Source organism: Durio zibethinus, chromosome 12 (assembly GCF_047325235.1).
Source record: "Durio zibethinus cultivar Kanyao isolate XHJ-2024 chromosome 12, ASM4732523v1, whole genome shotgun sequence".
Lineage (NCBI taxonomy): Eukaryota > Viridiplantae > Streptophyta > Magnoliopsida > Malvales > Malvaceae > Durio > Durio zibethinus.
In genome coordinates this window covers 1,431,880-1,448,176 of record NC_143173.1, presented here as the reverse complement: position 1 = coordinate 1,448,176, position 16,297 = coordinate 1,431,880, and the positions used below count along the sequence as shown (strand labels likewise).

The 16,297-nt window shown below is 33.5% G+C and overlaps 1 pseudogene; it reads right to left on the bottom strand.

The window, feature by feature from the left end:
• Positions 1 to 696: 696 nt before the first annotated feature.
• Positions 697 to 15,418, bottom strand: LOC111297986 (ethylene-response factor C3-like; annotated as a pseudogene).
• Between the last annotated feature and the right edge of the window lie 879 nt (positions 15,419 to 16,297).

Sequence of the window (16,297 nt, the reverse complement as noted above, 5' to 3'; positions counted from 1 at the left end):
AGCATAAAAAAGCTCATGATGGTAAAAACACATCCATGGGCTTGGATTTAGGGGGATTGAGTTCTCTTCCACATTAAAAACAGTTTTAGTTATAAATTATGATAGTGATTCGGCGAGCTTTCAGCCAAATTCAATTAGAGCTTCATCTGATTCAAAATTGGGTCCAAATTGCCTTGGCAATGGCACATATTGCTCAAGGAAAAGCTGGTTAATATTCTACTTTCACGAAAAAGGATGTGGTGAGATATGGACAGGAATCTTATAAATTCCAAAAAAATATTTTCTTTTATACCAAGAAAAAAAGAAATGAGAATACAAATTGGCGCAACGACCTTTATTTTCAAGTGTTCTTTTAAGCAAAAAGGAAAGTAAAACAACTACTAATATATGATTAATATAGATGTTAACTCTTTATGAATTCAAACTAACTAGAAATTGTTATCATATATATATATATATATATATGTATGTATGTATGTATACATGGAAGAATGAAAATTTGTAGAAATGTTCAACTAGTATGTAATATTATTGTTGGCGAAAATTATAATAGCACTAAACTTTGATTGTGCATCAAGATTTACAAATTCACAGACAATATCCAGTAAAAAATTTGGTCCTCCTCCACTATCTCAATTGAAAAGGGAGAAGAAAGGAAAAAGAGAAGAAAAAATATTGGGGTTTGCACCCAAATATTCACCAATAAGGAGTTGCACTCTTAGATTTACTTAGAAGCTTCTCCAAATAATCAGCTCCTAGATCCTCAAACACCAAGATATTTTCCATCCCCATTTCCTTCTTTCTTGATCTTCATGTTCCATGATCTTTTGCACTTCATGGAGTACCTTTTCTCAATTGTCAAAGTAGGTTAACAACTTTCTTCAAATCCATAGTTCATTTCTTGAAGTGAATCATAAACTGTATCTGTAAACACTCTAATTTGTTCGGGCCCAGGCTCGGGCTCATTGAGCTTGATTCAACAGGGACTGAGCCTCATCCCATTGGGCTTAGCTCAGTTCTGGCCCAATTTTAGTTTTAATTTTAATTTTAAGTTATTATTATTATTATTATTATTATTATTTTATTATTTTCGTTATTTTATTTTTATTTTTATTCGATCCGAAAAGTAAGTTTTAATTTCTGTTTCCTTCTAAAACAGTTTCTGGTAGAGTTGGACTGGGATTCAAAGATTGAATCCCAGTCAAATAGGGAATAAGTATTGATTAAAAATTGTTTTTGATTAATGCCTATAAATAGAGGCTAAAACAGGAATCAGAAAAAAATCAGAGAGGGATCAAAGGGAAAAGAAACAAAGAGGTGAAACAGAAGCTAAAAGTGTTTAGAGGCAGTATAGAATTTTTAGAATTTTTTTTTGAATTTTTGGACTTTTTTCTGAAAAATTTCTGAAAATTTTCCAGAATCCAACGAAATTTTTCAGTGAACTTTGAATTTTTCGATGAGTTTTCTGGCTAGATTTGAAGATTCCGATGGCTTTTTTCAGATTCTGGTAGAAATTCAACCAGAATATGGGATTGTTTAGAGAGAATGAAGAGAAAAGAGGGAAAGGAGAGAGAGAGGGAATGAGCCATCTACGAAAAAAACAGAGGTTAGAGCTTTTTATATCATGCTAAAATGACGTCATTTTTGCATTAGTAAACATAGAGGATCCGCGTGTTTTGCCAACATGCAACCCGACCCGTAGCGCACCCGAACCAGCGACCCGCTTCTTCGCCTGGGTTCCAGCCGTGACTCCGAGCTGCACGTTTGAGTTGTGATTTCTATCTTGAGCCAAGCTGTTTCCCAACCTAAGTCGAGTCATTTTCAAATTTTTTTTGGTATTTTCTTATTTATTTTATTTAAGTATTTTATTTATTTGTTTTTTTTGTTTTTTAATTATTAAATTAAAATAAAGTAAAATAAAGTAAAAATAAAATTTTAGGAATAAATATTAATTATCCAATGATGAAATTTATAAAAATTTCAAATGGTAAATTTTTATAAAATTCATAGGTGAAAATTTTTGTTTAAATTTAACCCAAATGGTGGAATAATTTAGATAAGGTTTCAATAAGAATAATTAATATTTATTTTCAATCAAAAAAAATAAAAAAATATATAAAATATAATAAAAAATATAAAATTTTGAAATTAAATATAAATTATCAAAGGATGAGATTTTTAAAAATTTCAAATGATAAATTTTATAAGAATTCTCTAGGTGAAAAATTTCCTCTAAATTTGACCCAAATGGTGGAATAATTTAGATAAAATTTCAATATAAATAATTGTATTCTTTTCCAAATAAAATTTTGATTGGAAATATGTAATAATTATCCGAGGATGAGATTCTTAAAAATTTCAAATGGTAAATTTCTAAGAAATCTCTAGGTGAGAAATTTTCTCTAAATTTGGCCCAAATGGTGAAATAGTTTAAATGAAAATTTTCAATAAAAGTAATTGTCATATTATTTTCTTTCCAAAGAAAAATAAAAAGAATTTCTAAATAGGCCTAAATGGTGAAAAATTTTAGAAATTCAAAAAGAGAGAATATTTTTAATTTGGCCCAAATGGAGGAATAATTAGATATGTTTTTGACTAAAAAATAATAAATAAATATTTTTTCAACGACGAAGCCTCTTCAAGAAATCAAATTGGATTCTTGAATATTCTTGAGGTGAAAAAATATTTTTTTAAGAATTCTACCAAATTAATGGAAGAATCTCATAAATATTTCAACTTAAAATTTGAAACCATTAGACTCAATACTTTAGGATAAATTTGAAATAATATGATACCATCTTTCGGATTGGCATATGGGATGCTATAACCTTCTTCACATGTAACCGAACTCCTGAACTCTATTCTGGTTAGTAGACCTGAACCTATTCTTTTAAGGACCCTTCGTCAAGCTTAGGAGCTCTTTAAAGGGATAGATTCCTTAGCTGACCAATCACACCTAGTAAAAAAGATTGGTGGCAACTCCATTTATTTGTTAAGTCTAGCTATAGATTTTCGAATCTATAGGTTATGACCATTTGATGACTCTACTAGGAACTGCTAGAACGTCAAGCCATAATTTTTGAATTTATCTTATCTTTTGAACTAATGGTTTTAAGTTATTTGTTTACTAACGTTTTTTCTCTTGTTTTTGTCTGATTTATGGGGATGATTACCATATGTTCCTTCACACACACTATCACATGCATTTGTATTGCATAAGCTCTATACCTGGGCTTTGTCCCTCTTAGGAGGGAATAAAGTGCCTACGCTCTCGTGAAATGATAATCTCCGTAGTGGCTAGTGAAATACTCCGACTTAAATTGAATCCTTTCCGTTGGTAGCCTGTGATGGGTGAGGATTGGACTGCCTTACTAGTTTGTGATGGATAATAATGTAAGGAACAATTTGAGAACCTTTAGTGGTTAAAACCACCTAACCCTGTATATAGTTTACCCTTAAAAAGCCAACCTTAAGATAGAGCCCTTCCTACCTATCAATAGATATAACCTAAAATTAGGACACAAGAAGGAACAGTTCATTATCTAACCATTTTTGGTTGTTTTTATGCATTACAACATGCATCCTCATGTTTTAAGCATTATTATGTTACATCATTCTATGCATCATTTCCATCCTCATTATATCATATCATTTTATGCATCATTTTCATAATCATGTCTAACACCATCATTTGCATATAGAAAATATTTACCACATATCAGTTATTGATAAATCAGATCTCTCATTTACATCCATAAAAAGTCAAATGCAACCAAAGTCTACATTAGTTCATCATGAGTTTGCCCAGCAACTGAAAATTAAGTCAGAGGAAGGTTAAAGAAAATAAGGAAATTGCTTGCCTGAAGGTTTTATTTCCTCATTACCAGAGAAAGTTCACTTCAAGCTACAGTAAAATGATCTAGCTGACTTAAGCAGTGTTTGAGGATGCATGAATAGGATAAGGCATGAGGCATTTGAGAACATATATAGAGATATAGCTTCACTACTTCAGGGAAGTGGACAATAATTTGATTAGGGCTATCATCCAATTTTGGGATCCTTCTTATAGATTTTTCATCTTTAATGAAGTAGATATGATGCCCACAATTTAAGAGTATATGGTTTTACTTTGCTTCGATCTACCAAACCCAGACAATATTTACTGGTCCAATAAGGTGGGCTATCGTAAAAAGCTAGTGCAAATGCTTGGACTTAGTTTGCTTCAAGTCGATTCATGTGTCAAGATAAAAGGATGAAAGTAAGGCTATTCCATAAAGTTTTTTACGAGATTTCATCTAGGGGCACATAGATGATGATAAGGGATTAGTGGCTATGGCTATAGTTTTATATGGATTGGTGATCTTTCTGAAAGTCATCGGATATGTTGATGTCACAGTGGTGGATTTTATTGATCAGTTAGTATATCAGATCAATGCAGCACTAACCATTTTGACAGAAACCATCCAATCTCTAAACTTTTGTCGCATAAATGGAAAAGGCTGATTTAATGGATGTTTACAGTTGCTATATATATGTATAAAGAGTCACATGAAATGTAAAAAAAGTCAATTTTACAAACCATACCTTCGTTCCAGCATCCCTATCAAGGAATTCTGTTACAGCACATAGCCTCAAGCAAAATTAAAAGAAGAATGGGTTTCTTATTTTTGAGCCTTTGATAGTCCAAGGATAGTTTGAAAAGCATCTTTGATGTGTCATGATACAGTATTATACAGTTGTGAAAATCAGCCATGGGTGTTCTTATTAGGCTTATGGGGTGCTGTTACTTATGCCCTAACTTTGGTGAAAAGACAATCCGAATATGAGCAATTCATTTCAAAAACTTATGGACTTAACCAGTGAGAGTTCTCATTCACTGATAAAAGGGCATATAGAATGGTTGAAAAGATCAAGAAGGTATGGAAGTAAACCACCAGGGTTAACCAAGGGAGGCTTACTTACAACGTCACCCCAAAATATAGTGTATGGCATGTAATGAGGGAAAAAGACATTGTGCTTCCTAGTGAACAAATAGGGCATTCCCCAAAACCTATTCTTCAGGATCCTTTGCTTAAAATGGAAATAGCTAAGAGAAAACTCCAATCCAAGAAAAAAGAGTTGGAACAAGAAAATAAGTGATTGAAATTAGAAATAGAAGAGAGTCTACGACTTCAAGAATTGAAAATTCAGAGCTTGACAGAGCAAAAAGATCAGTGGAGAGCTTATTTAATGATCTAGATATGACACATTCATCAGTCACACTTGAGCTTGCTTGACTTTTAAAAAAAAAATGAATTGCTAAAAGTAAGGGTGGAGGAAGAAAAAAAGGCCACTGCTAGGCACATAGACATAACCAAATGTTACAAGAGATAGTGGATCGATTCACAACACAAGTAAAAGCCTTGTCTGATGAGTGCAGGAGACAAACTCAACAGAGTGGGCTATGGAAAGACATGTGCATAGAAAAACAAGTGCATCTAAGGCATTTGTTTAATCAGTTATACGTTGCCGCAGACAAAGCATCAGAAATGGAAGAAAAAGTGAAAAATTTGAAGGCTGTGGTGTAACCAGTGGGAGTCCATGGACAACAATTGCTTGATTTCCTAGATGAGGCACAAAATCATTTCCAGCAAGCTAAGATGTTTATAAGAAGGCATTATAAATAAAGGATGATGTTTAGGACTTTAAAATATTGTTTTGACTTTATTAGGGTGTAATTTTGAAATTTTATTTAATAAAGTTTCAAATGGAGATTTCTTTTATCAATATTGATGATGTGACAAAATTAGTATATTTCATGCATACATTTGCATATCATACATAAAATACATAGTTTCTAATAATCATATAATTATGGTACTCAAGGTTCAATGATAGCTTCGTCCAGTAAAAACCCTACCCGTCGATATAACACTAGAGCCAGAGCCAAACAAATGGAGCAAGAAAACTTTCACCGATTTAAAAAATTGGAAAAAGCTCAAGAAAAGATTGAGAGTGAGTTGGCTAAGATTCTGAATGCTCTCAATAAGTTGAATAAAGGGAAAGGGGTAGAAGAGAACACAAGCCAACAAGACCTTTCATCATAAGAAGTGACTGACCCCTTATATCCACTTGGTTTTGGTCCACCTCAAGCTCCGTCCACACAAGAGGTTCCACCACAACAATTCACATACCTTACATATCTTAAAATGCCATCAGCCTCCAATCTAAGGCATTTTCATAGCTATGTGAATCCTGTCTTTACTAAAAAGGTAGTATAACCAATTCAAGTCCCTGATTTGGATGAACTGAAAGAAAAAGATAAGAAAAAGATAAAAGTGAAAGCTCAAGAAGATTCCAAAATCAGTATGCTAGAACAAAGGCTACGGGTTGTGGAAGGAATTAGTTTTTATGGTTCAGTTGATGTTGCTGGGCTTTGCTTAGTCCCTGATGTGGTCATTTCTCTTAAGTTCAAAGTATCAAAATTTGAAAAATATGATGGTACAAAGTACCCAAAAATTCATATTACCATGTACTGTCAGAAGTTGGCAGCTTATGCTCATAATAAAAAGCTACTAATGCATGTTTTTCAAGACAACCTTACTGGTTCTGCTGCTAGGTGGTATGTCTAGTTAGACAGAACTCGCATCCATTTCTAGAGTGACATGGCCCATGATTTTATCAGTCAATATCGACATATCATGGATTTGGCCCCTGATCGTTTGTCTTTGCAAATATGAAAAAAAAAAGGCAAATGAATCATTCAAAGAATATGCTCAGAGATGGAGAGATGTAGCTTCTTAGGTGTAACCTCCTCTAACTGAAAAGGAAACTACAGTGTTATTTGTTAACACTATAAAATTTTTTTATTACGAAAAGATGATAGGGAATGCAATAAAGAATTTCACCAACATGGTGATCTTGGGTGAAATTATTAAAAGTGCCATAAAAAATGGTAAGTTAGAAGGAGAGGAAGCATCTACTAAAAGGGCTTAAAAAAAAAGATATTGAAACTCAGGCTGTGAGCTTTGATAGACAACAGTTCAGGGGTTATCAACCCTACGCACCACAGAGCTACTCTCAGAATTATTCCACTGTGAATAATGCTTACCAATACCAACCAAATCCACAGTCACTCTATTCCTTAACCCATCGATCCATTTTTAGACCACAGACTGTCATATATGGTTCTAATGCTCAACCTTCCCCTAAGCCTCAAATTCGTCCGGCTGGTCCTATGAGTGGTTTATTAGCGCATCGAATTACTCATGAAAAACTCGTATTCGATCTAATTCCCATGACATATATAGAATTATATCGAGAGCTCTACAACAATCATCTAGTTGCTCTTAATCGAGTAGAGCCACCTAAGCCACCATATCTCAAATGGTACGATCTCACAGCTCATTGTGAATATCACTATGGGGTTGTTGGTCATTCCACTGAAAATTATACTGTCCTGAAACATAAAGTGCAAAAACTGATCAACGATGGAATGGTCAATTTTAATACAGGAAGTGAAGCTTCAATGTTAGTGGCAATCCTTTGCCTAATCATCATGTGAATGCTCTAAGTGATGAACGGGGGCATTATCTGAAGGAAAAAGTGGTAGAGGTCAAGACCCCTCTCAGTCAGCTATTTGATATTTTATGAAAAGCTGACATGATACAACTAATTAGTCCATATACTTTTCATGGAGCATGTATAGCTGATAAAAGCTGTAAGTACCATAGTGGGACATCTGGTCACTCTATTGAAACTTGTGAGCAATTTGGTCAAGAAGTGCAAAAACTCATGGACTCACACCAGATTAAATTCTATGAAGAAGATTAGGATTCAAAAAATGTTGAAGTCTTCATGACTGACCAGCCACCAAAACTATTTCCAAAACCATTAACAATTTATTATGGGAATAAGCCAAGGTCGATCGTAGACAAGTTCACCCCTAGGCTAGTAACTTTCAAAGTCCCTGCTCCATTCCCTTACTAGAGCAATAGAGCAGTGCCATGAAAATATGGCTATGACACAATAATTCAGGGGCAAGAAGAGAATGTCTCTAAGCTTGATACTGCCAATATAACTGGTGTGAGAGGTATCACCAGAAGTGAAAGATGTTATACTCTAGAAATATTAGAAAAGGGCTAGAAAAGAAAAGGCCAAGGTAAGTGAAGAAAGGAATAACCCTGAAGTGGTGTCTAAAAAGGATTGTCCAAAATCAGTGTCGAAAAAAGAAGCTTGTGAATTTTTGAAACTGATAAAACATAGTGAATACTCAGTTGTGGAATAGTTAAATAAGATGTCGGCATGTATCTCATTATTATCATTGTTATTGAATTCAGAACCACATCAAAATGTCCTACTGAAAGTGTTGAATCAAGCATATATGGCACATAATGTGTTTGTTGAATATGTGAACCATTCGGTTGGAAATCTGATCAGGTCAAATTACATATCATTTGATGATGATGAGATTCTTCCAGAAGAAAGGGGAAGCACCAAGGCTCTGCATATCACTGTTAAGTGCAAGAGCCATATTATAGCCAAATTCCTAATCGACAATAGTTCTACTATCAATGTCATACATATGTCAACTTTGGCAAGGCTACCTATTGATTATTCCCATATGAAAGACAGTCAAATGATCGTTAGAGCATTTGACTGGCCTAGACAAGAAGTTTTGAGAGATATAGAGATGCCCTTACAAATTGGGCCATACACCTTTAATGTAAAATTTCAAGTGATGGATATCTCTCTGTCTTATAGCTACATGTTGGGAAAGCCATGGATTCATATGGTTGGTGTTGTTCCTTCTACCCTGCACCAAAAGATCAAGTTCAATGTGGAGGGGCAGTTGGTAATAGTGTTTAGAGAAGAAGACATGCTGGTAACTCAGCCTTTGAATACTCCGTATATGGAAGCTGCTGAAGAAACAATGGAATGCTCTTATCGATCCTTTGAGTTAATCAACTCTATGGGTGAGGGACCCAAAAGTCAACATTATTCAAAGATAGTGAGATGTCAGGTCATCAATAAATGTTGGTATCTTGGAATGGGATTGGGCAAAAATTTACAAGGGATAAGAGAGCCTCTGACAACAATGGACAACAAGGAAAGATTGGGCCTTGGTTATGAGGTGGAAGACTGGGAAATTGAGGGAAGACAAGTTAGCAAGACAGCAATGATTATCCCATATTTATATGAGACTTTCAAGCCTGGAGGGTTCCTGTACCCAACTGTAAAGGAAAATTTAGAACGAAGCATGGAAGAAACATTTGCTAATTTTTTCATTCGTGTAATTGAGGACAAAAGTGGGAATAAGAATGAAACATGGGTTTGTCCTTGCCTACCAGATTACAAGCTGAACAACTGAAACATTATTGAGATGCCTGCTATGCTTGATACCAGTTCAATGTAATTAAACATTCCAATAGCTTATGCCCAAAGCCTTGGGGTGGTCTTTCTTATTTGAGCCCTTTATCTATTATTATTTTAATAAACTTAGGAAGGATGCATTTTCATTCATTTCTTCTAGTACTTTCATTTTTTTGTTTTCTTTTTTTTTTTCATACATTTCGCCAACACATCCCATTTAATTAAATTTCAGGTCCTTGAATGAACAGAAAAATAATAATGATAACGATCAAGGGGTTAATTTTGAAAAATCAATTAATACTGATGCACTTGATAATGAAGATGATTCTGAAGAATATATTATTTCTCCAGACCTAATGAGATTGATTGAGCAAGAAAGTAAACCAATTGAGCCCCATCAAGAGATGAACGAATTGGTGAATTTAAGAAATGAAGAGAATAAGAAAGAGGTTAAGATTGGCACATCATTCTCGTCGACAGATAAACAATGATTGAAAAATCTACTTTAAGAATTCGTAGATGTGTTTGCTTGGTCTTATCAAGATATGCCTGGGCTCAATACATAAATAGTATAGCATAAATTACCTTTGAAGCCAGAATGTAAACCAATCTAACAAAAATTGAGACAGATGAAGCCTAAAATGTTACTAAAGATTAAGGAAGAGGTGAAAAAATAATTTGATACAGGTTTCTTACAAATGGTCAAGTATCCAGAGTGGGTAGTCAATATAGTACCAGTTTTTAAAAAAATAATAAAATACGAATGTGTGTAGACTATCATGATTTAAATAAGGCTAGCCCAAAGGATAACTTTCTTTTACCTCATATTGACACACTGGTAGACAACACGGCCAAGCATTCAATGTTCTCTTTTATGGATGGATTTTTAGGATATAACCAGATAAAAATGGCTAGAGATGACATGGAAAAGACCACTTTCGAGACTATGTGAGAGACCTTTTGCTATAAAGTCATTCCTTTTGGGTTAAAGAATACTGGGGCAACATATCAAAGAGCCATGGTGATGCTTTTTCATGACATGATGCATAAAGAGATTGAGGTGTATGTAAATGATATAATTACAAAATCTCGAGAAGGTGAAGATCATGTCACCAATCTTAGAAAGCTATTTGAGAGATTGAAAAAATTTTAACTCAAGTTGAATCCAGCTAAGTGCACCTTCGGGGTAAAGTCAGGGAAGTTGCTAGGTTTTGTGATCAGTGAAAGAGGGATTGAAGTTGATCTAGATAAAATATGGGCCATTCAAAATTTGTCACCTCTCAGCACACCAAAAGAAGTTTGAAGTTTTTTGGGTAGATTGAACTATATATCTCGGTTTATCTTTAAACTTACTTACAAATATGATCCCATATTTAAGCTTCTTCACAAGAACAACCCTGAAGAATGGAATGAAGAATGCCAAATGACTTTTGATAAAGTAAAGCAATACTTGTCTAATCCTCTAGTGTTGGTGCCACCTGTTCCAAGAAAGCTCTTAATCTTATACCTCACAATATACGAGAATTCAATGGAATGTGTGCTGAGGCAGCAAGATGAGTCTAGCAGAAAGGAAAAAGCTATTTACTATCTGAGTAAAAAATTTACAGAATATGAATCCAAGTACTCTTCATTAGAAAAAAATGTGTTATGCATTAGCTTGGACTGTTAAAATATTTAGACAATATATGCTCTATTATACCACATGGCTCATAGCAAAATTGGATCCAATTAAATACATATTTGAAAAGCCCTTTTTGTCTAATAGAATTGATAGATGGCAAGTAATGCTCTCAGAGTATGATATTGTGTATGTAAACCAGAAAGCAATTAAAGAAAGTGTCATAGCCAAGTTTCTCACAGATCGTGTTACTGAAGGTTATGAGCCGAGGAAATTGGAATTTTTTGATGAAGATTTGATGATTGTTTCTCAGCTAGAAAGGGAAGGGTATAAAGAGTACCATTGGAGAATGTATTTTGATGGAGTTACCAATGCCTTGGGACATGAAATTAGGGTAATTTTGATTTCTCCAGATGAGCAATACTATCCCATAACAGCGAAGTTGAATTTTAATTACACAAATAATATCGCTGAATATGATGTATGTGTCATGGGTTTGCACACTACTATAGACAGAAAGGTTAATGCATTGAAGGTATTTGGAGATTCAGCTCTAGTTATATATCAATTGAAAAGAGAATGAAAAATGAGAGATTCAAAACTCATTCTATATCGTAAGTATATTCTAGAGTTGATCAAGCAGTTTGAATATACTCAATTTGATCAATTGCCTCGAGAAGAGAATTTGATTGCTATGCCTTGGCTACTTTAGCAGCAATAGTTCGAATTAGTGATAATGTTGACATCCAACCTATCAAGTTAGATGTCAAAAACATGTCGGCTCACTACTCTAATGTAAAAAAAGAGGATGGGAAGCCCTGATATTATAATATCTTACAGTACATTAAAAATCAACAATACCCTATCCAAGTAACAGAGAATGATAAAAGGGTCATCCGAAGACTAGCCATGAATTTTTTCATAGATGGAGATATTTTTTACAAAAGAAGCCATGACCAAGTATTATTAAGGTGTGTAAATAAGGCTGAGGCTAAAAAAATTATTGAAGAGGTACATGATGGAATATGTGGGGCACATACCAATGGACATATGATGGCAAGATAAATCATGAGAGCAGGGTACTATTGGTTGACAATAGAGAGTGATTACATTGACTATGCTCGAAAATGTCACAAGTGCCAAATCTATACTGATAAGATTCATGCTCCGCCATCTGTATTACATATTTTGGCATTACCCTAGCCATTTTCTACGTAGAGCATGGATGTTATTAGTCTTATTACCCCAAAAGCTTCTAACAGGCATAGGTTTATTTTTGTGATGATAGATTATTTCACAAAATGGATGGAAGCAGCATCATTTGAAAGTGTGACACGATCTATAGTTTGTAAGTTTATAAAAAAAAATCTTTGCAGATATGAACTTTTAAAGAGAATCATTTCAGACAATGCAAAAAATCTGAATTGTAAGATGATGAAAGAAATATGTATCAAGTACAAGATTAAGCATCATAATTTAACGCCATACCATCCTAAAATGAATGGGGCAGTGGTGGCAGCTAATAAAAATATAAAAAAAATTCTTGAGAAGATGACTGAAACTTATAAAGATTGGCATAAGAAGTTGCCATTTGCATTGCATGCTTATCAGACATCAATGCATATCTCTACTAGGGCAACCCCATTTTCTTTGGTTTATGAGATGGAAGTCGTATTGCCCGTGGAAGTAGAGATCCCATCCTTGAAGGTTTTAAAAGAAGTTGAACTATAGGAGACTGAGTGGATTCGAGAACGCTATGAACAGTTGAATCTCATTGAAGAAAATAGATTGATAGCGTTATGCCATTGTTAGCTATATCAAAGACGAATGATGAGGGCTCATGACTAAAAGGTCCGACCTCATCGTTTTTGAGAGAGAGAATTGGTCTTAAAAAGAATTCTTTCAAATCAGCATGATAATAAAGGGAAATGGACCCCAAATTGGAAAGGGCCATATGTGGTGAAACGGGCTTTCTCGGGTGGAGCATTGATACTAGCAGAGATGGATGGAAATAATTTGTCTCATCCTGTAAATTTTGATGTTGTGAAGAATTACTATGCTTAAAAAAAGAGAGAAAAAATAAAAAATAAAAAAAATGAAAAAGAAGGACTCAAGGCGAAAACTCAAAAAAGGCGATTTGAGTCATAGGGGGCATCTAACTTGAAAACCAAAAAAGGCAACTTAGATGAAGAGAATACAGCATCGAATTTGAAAGTTCATTGGCATGGAGGCTAGCATATTCTGAGGAGCTTTAAGTTGTTAAGTGCATCAGATGGTTGAGTTTTCAAAGGGACTTTGAGATATGTTATCATGGTCGTTTGATTATTCATTTTTGGGCTTTACCTTCCCTATACCCATTTTTGTAATTTTTTTCATTGCCTAGAGTTTGTCAGCAGCATTTTTGCTAATAAAAGATATTCTACTTTATTCTTTGTGTGTCTCTACTGTTGATTATTTCCTAACCATCCTTATTCTTTTCTTCTTAATACCTTGCAATGGAAGAAATGTGTGAATGCATTCTTACTTTTTGAGATTGAAATAATGATTGATAAATAAATAATGGCATGAAAGATTTCTACATTACATTGGAAATGTTAACAGTGATAAAGGCAAATTTGAGATGTTCAGTTCCTAATAAGGACACATATTTGGAAAGAAATTTCTTGCAAAAAGAACGTGAGAATTAAATGATTACGAGTTACGCTGACTTGATCTTTGCAGAACAAAGGGTTCGAGGCCAAAGAAAAAGCTTGAGAAACTTGGGTACCATAATTAAATGGGAATTAATTAGCTAGCATTTGCATAGCATGCATTGAATTTTACACACATTGTATTTTGCATAGCATATACTGTATTCAAGCAAGCATAGTGCATAAGTTCACAAAGCAAAGGTATTCTAGGATCCCCACATGGAGAAAATAGATGTAAAGACTTTTTGATTTTTTAATTTTCGTTTGAGAAAAAGTTTGTGAGGTAAGTTTTTAATCTTTGAAAAAGGATGTCTCTTGGTATCAGGATCGATTTGCAAGACCTTTGGGTATAATTTCCTAAAATTCCTTCAAACATGATCTTTGACTCCTTTGGACATGATTGTCAAGGAGCATTTATTTTCCTAAGTTCGTTGCCTCTATTCAGATGAGCTATTTATTTTCTCAAAGTTTGTTGCCTCTATTCAGAGGAGCCATTTATTTTCTCTAAGTTCGTTGCCTCTATTCAAAGGAGCTATTTATTTTTTCAAAGTTTGTTGCCTCTATTCAGATGAGCCATTTATTTTCTCTAAGTTCGTTGCCTCCATTCAGAGGAGCTATTTATTTTCTCAAAGTTCATTGCCTCTATTTAGAGGAGCCATTTATTTCCTGAAAGGTCGTTGTCTCTATTCAGATGAGCCATTTATTTTTGAAGTCTGTTGCTTCTATTTAGAGGAGTTTTGTTTAAAAAAATAATAATAAAAAAATAAAATAAAAAAAGAGCATAAATTTGTTGGGATGACCATGAGCAGGGTGTCTACGTCTTTACACAATTCCTATTTCACAGAAAATGTGCAAAGAGAGGCAATTGTAGACACCTTAATTTGTCTGGACCCAAGCCCAGGCCTATTGGGCTTGATTCAACAGGGGCTTAGCTCAGTTCTGGCCCAATTTTAGTTTTAATTTTTAATTTTAATTTATTATTATGGTAGAATTCTTAAAAAAAATTCAACTTAAAATTTGAAACCATTAGACTCAATACTTTAAGATAAATTCGAAATAATATGGTACCATCTTTCGGATGGGCATGTGGGGGTGCTATAACCTTTCTCACATGTAACCGAACTCCTGAACCTGTTCTGGTTAATAGACCTAAACCCATTATTTTAAGGACCCTTCTTCAAGCTTAGAAGCTCCTTAAAGGAATAGATTCTTTAGGTGATCAATCACACCTAGTAAAAAAGATTGGTGGCAACTCTATTCATTTGTTAAGTTTAGCTATAGATTTTTGAATCTATATGTTATGACAATATCCATTGAAAAATTGAGTATCACATCGGACCTCGCATTGCGAGTGCAGCTTGATCATACGCTAACTGTAGCCTCAGCTATATCCAAGGTTCCAGGCCAAAGTCTAACACCATTCCTTATGGAATCCCTCATCTCAGCTGCTTATTTTCCCCATGGCCTCTTCCTAACTCCTCTATACGAAACCTCCTTTCCTGTCTCATCTTCGTTTGCATTCAAGTTCACTTAATGATCCTTTCTAAAACTATTAACGGATGTGGTATCAAAAGTGTTTTCCTATGCTTGATGTAGGACTCCCAAAGGAACATTTCTTGGGAGTCATTTCCATTGAAAGAAAGGGTTTGGTTATGGAGATAATTGAATGATTCTGGTGAGAATTTTTTTGAGAAATATAGGAAGAAGATGATTCAAGAGACAATTGGAGATTAAGGTATTGAAAAAACGAATAATCCATGTATGAAAAAGTAATTCTTATTATGGAAACGATTTTTCTTCAATCTTATAATTCTCTTTGATTTTGCTTTTTGGTTTTGGTCATAGGAAATGAAATTTGAAGCTTAGTGTTATATTTATAGTAATTAAAAGCTACGGAGGGAATGGCTACATTATTCAAATATTTATTTTAAAAAGGTAAAAAAAAAAAAGAAAGAACAAATTAAAGAAACGATGGAAAGAGAGTAAAATTATATGAACAAGTTATTAGCGTCGAACGTCATTATTGGGTCGTTAATAGTAGAATCAACAGCTGAGTCAAAAGGAATACTCATCGGGGCATGGTGGCCAGATCAAGTTAAAATTCTCTTACATCACCCGTGATGTTTCACTTTTATGTCCTGCCTATACCTTATATTTTTAGCTTATTAAAATTGTAAATCACTATGCTTAGAATGATCAATTACAATGTTAATTACCTTACATTGATGAACAAGATTTGATTAATATAGTCGGGTTATAGTTAAGTTTGTCGTAGTTTTATTTTTTATACAAAATAAATTATAATTTGAGAATTAAAAAAATTATAAGTGCATAAATTTAAATTTTAATCCGATTAGAAGAACTTTTTAAAATATCTATATAAATCAATTAGGTTAGACTTTGAGTTTATAAAAAGATTGCTTTATCTATATATATATATATATATCTATATATATATATGCTTTTCATTTAAATTATATGATATAATCATATTATTGACAAGGATTAATTTTAATTTTTCAAGTATCACTAATAAGTGAATGCTGTTAAAATAAAAATTTACCTATCTAATAATAACGTATAATATAAAAGAAATAATCAACATTTTTTAAAAATATTATTTTATGGTGTGATTTTA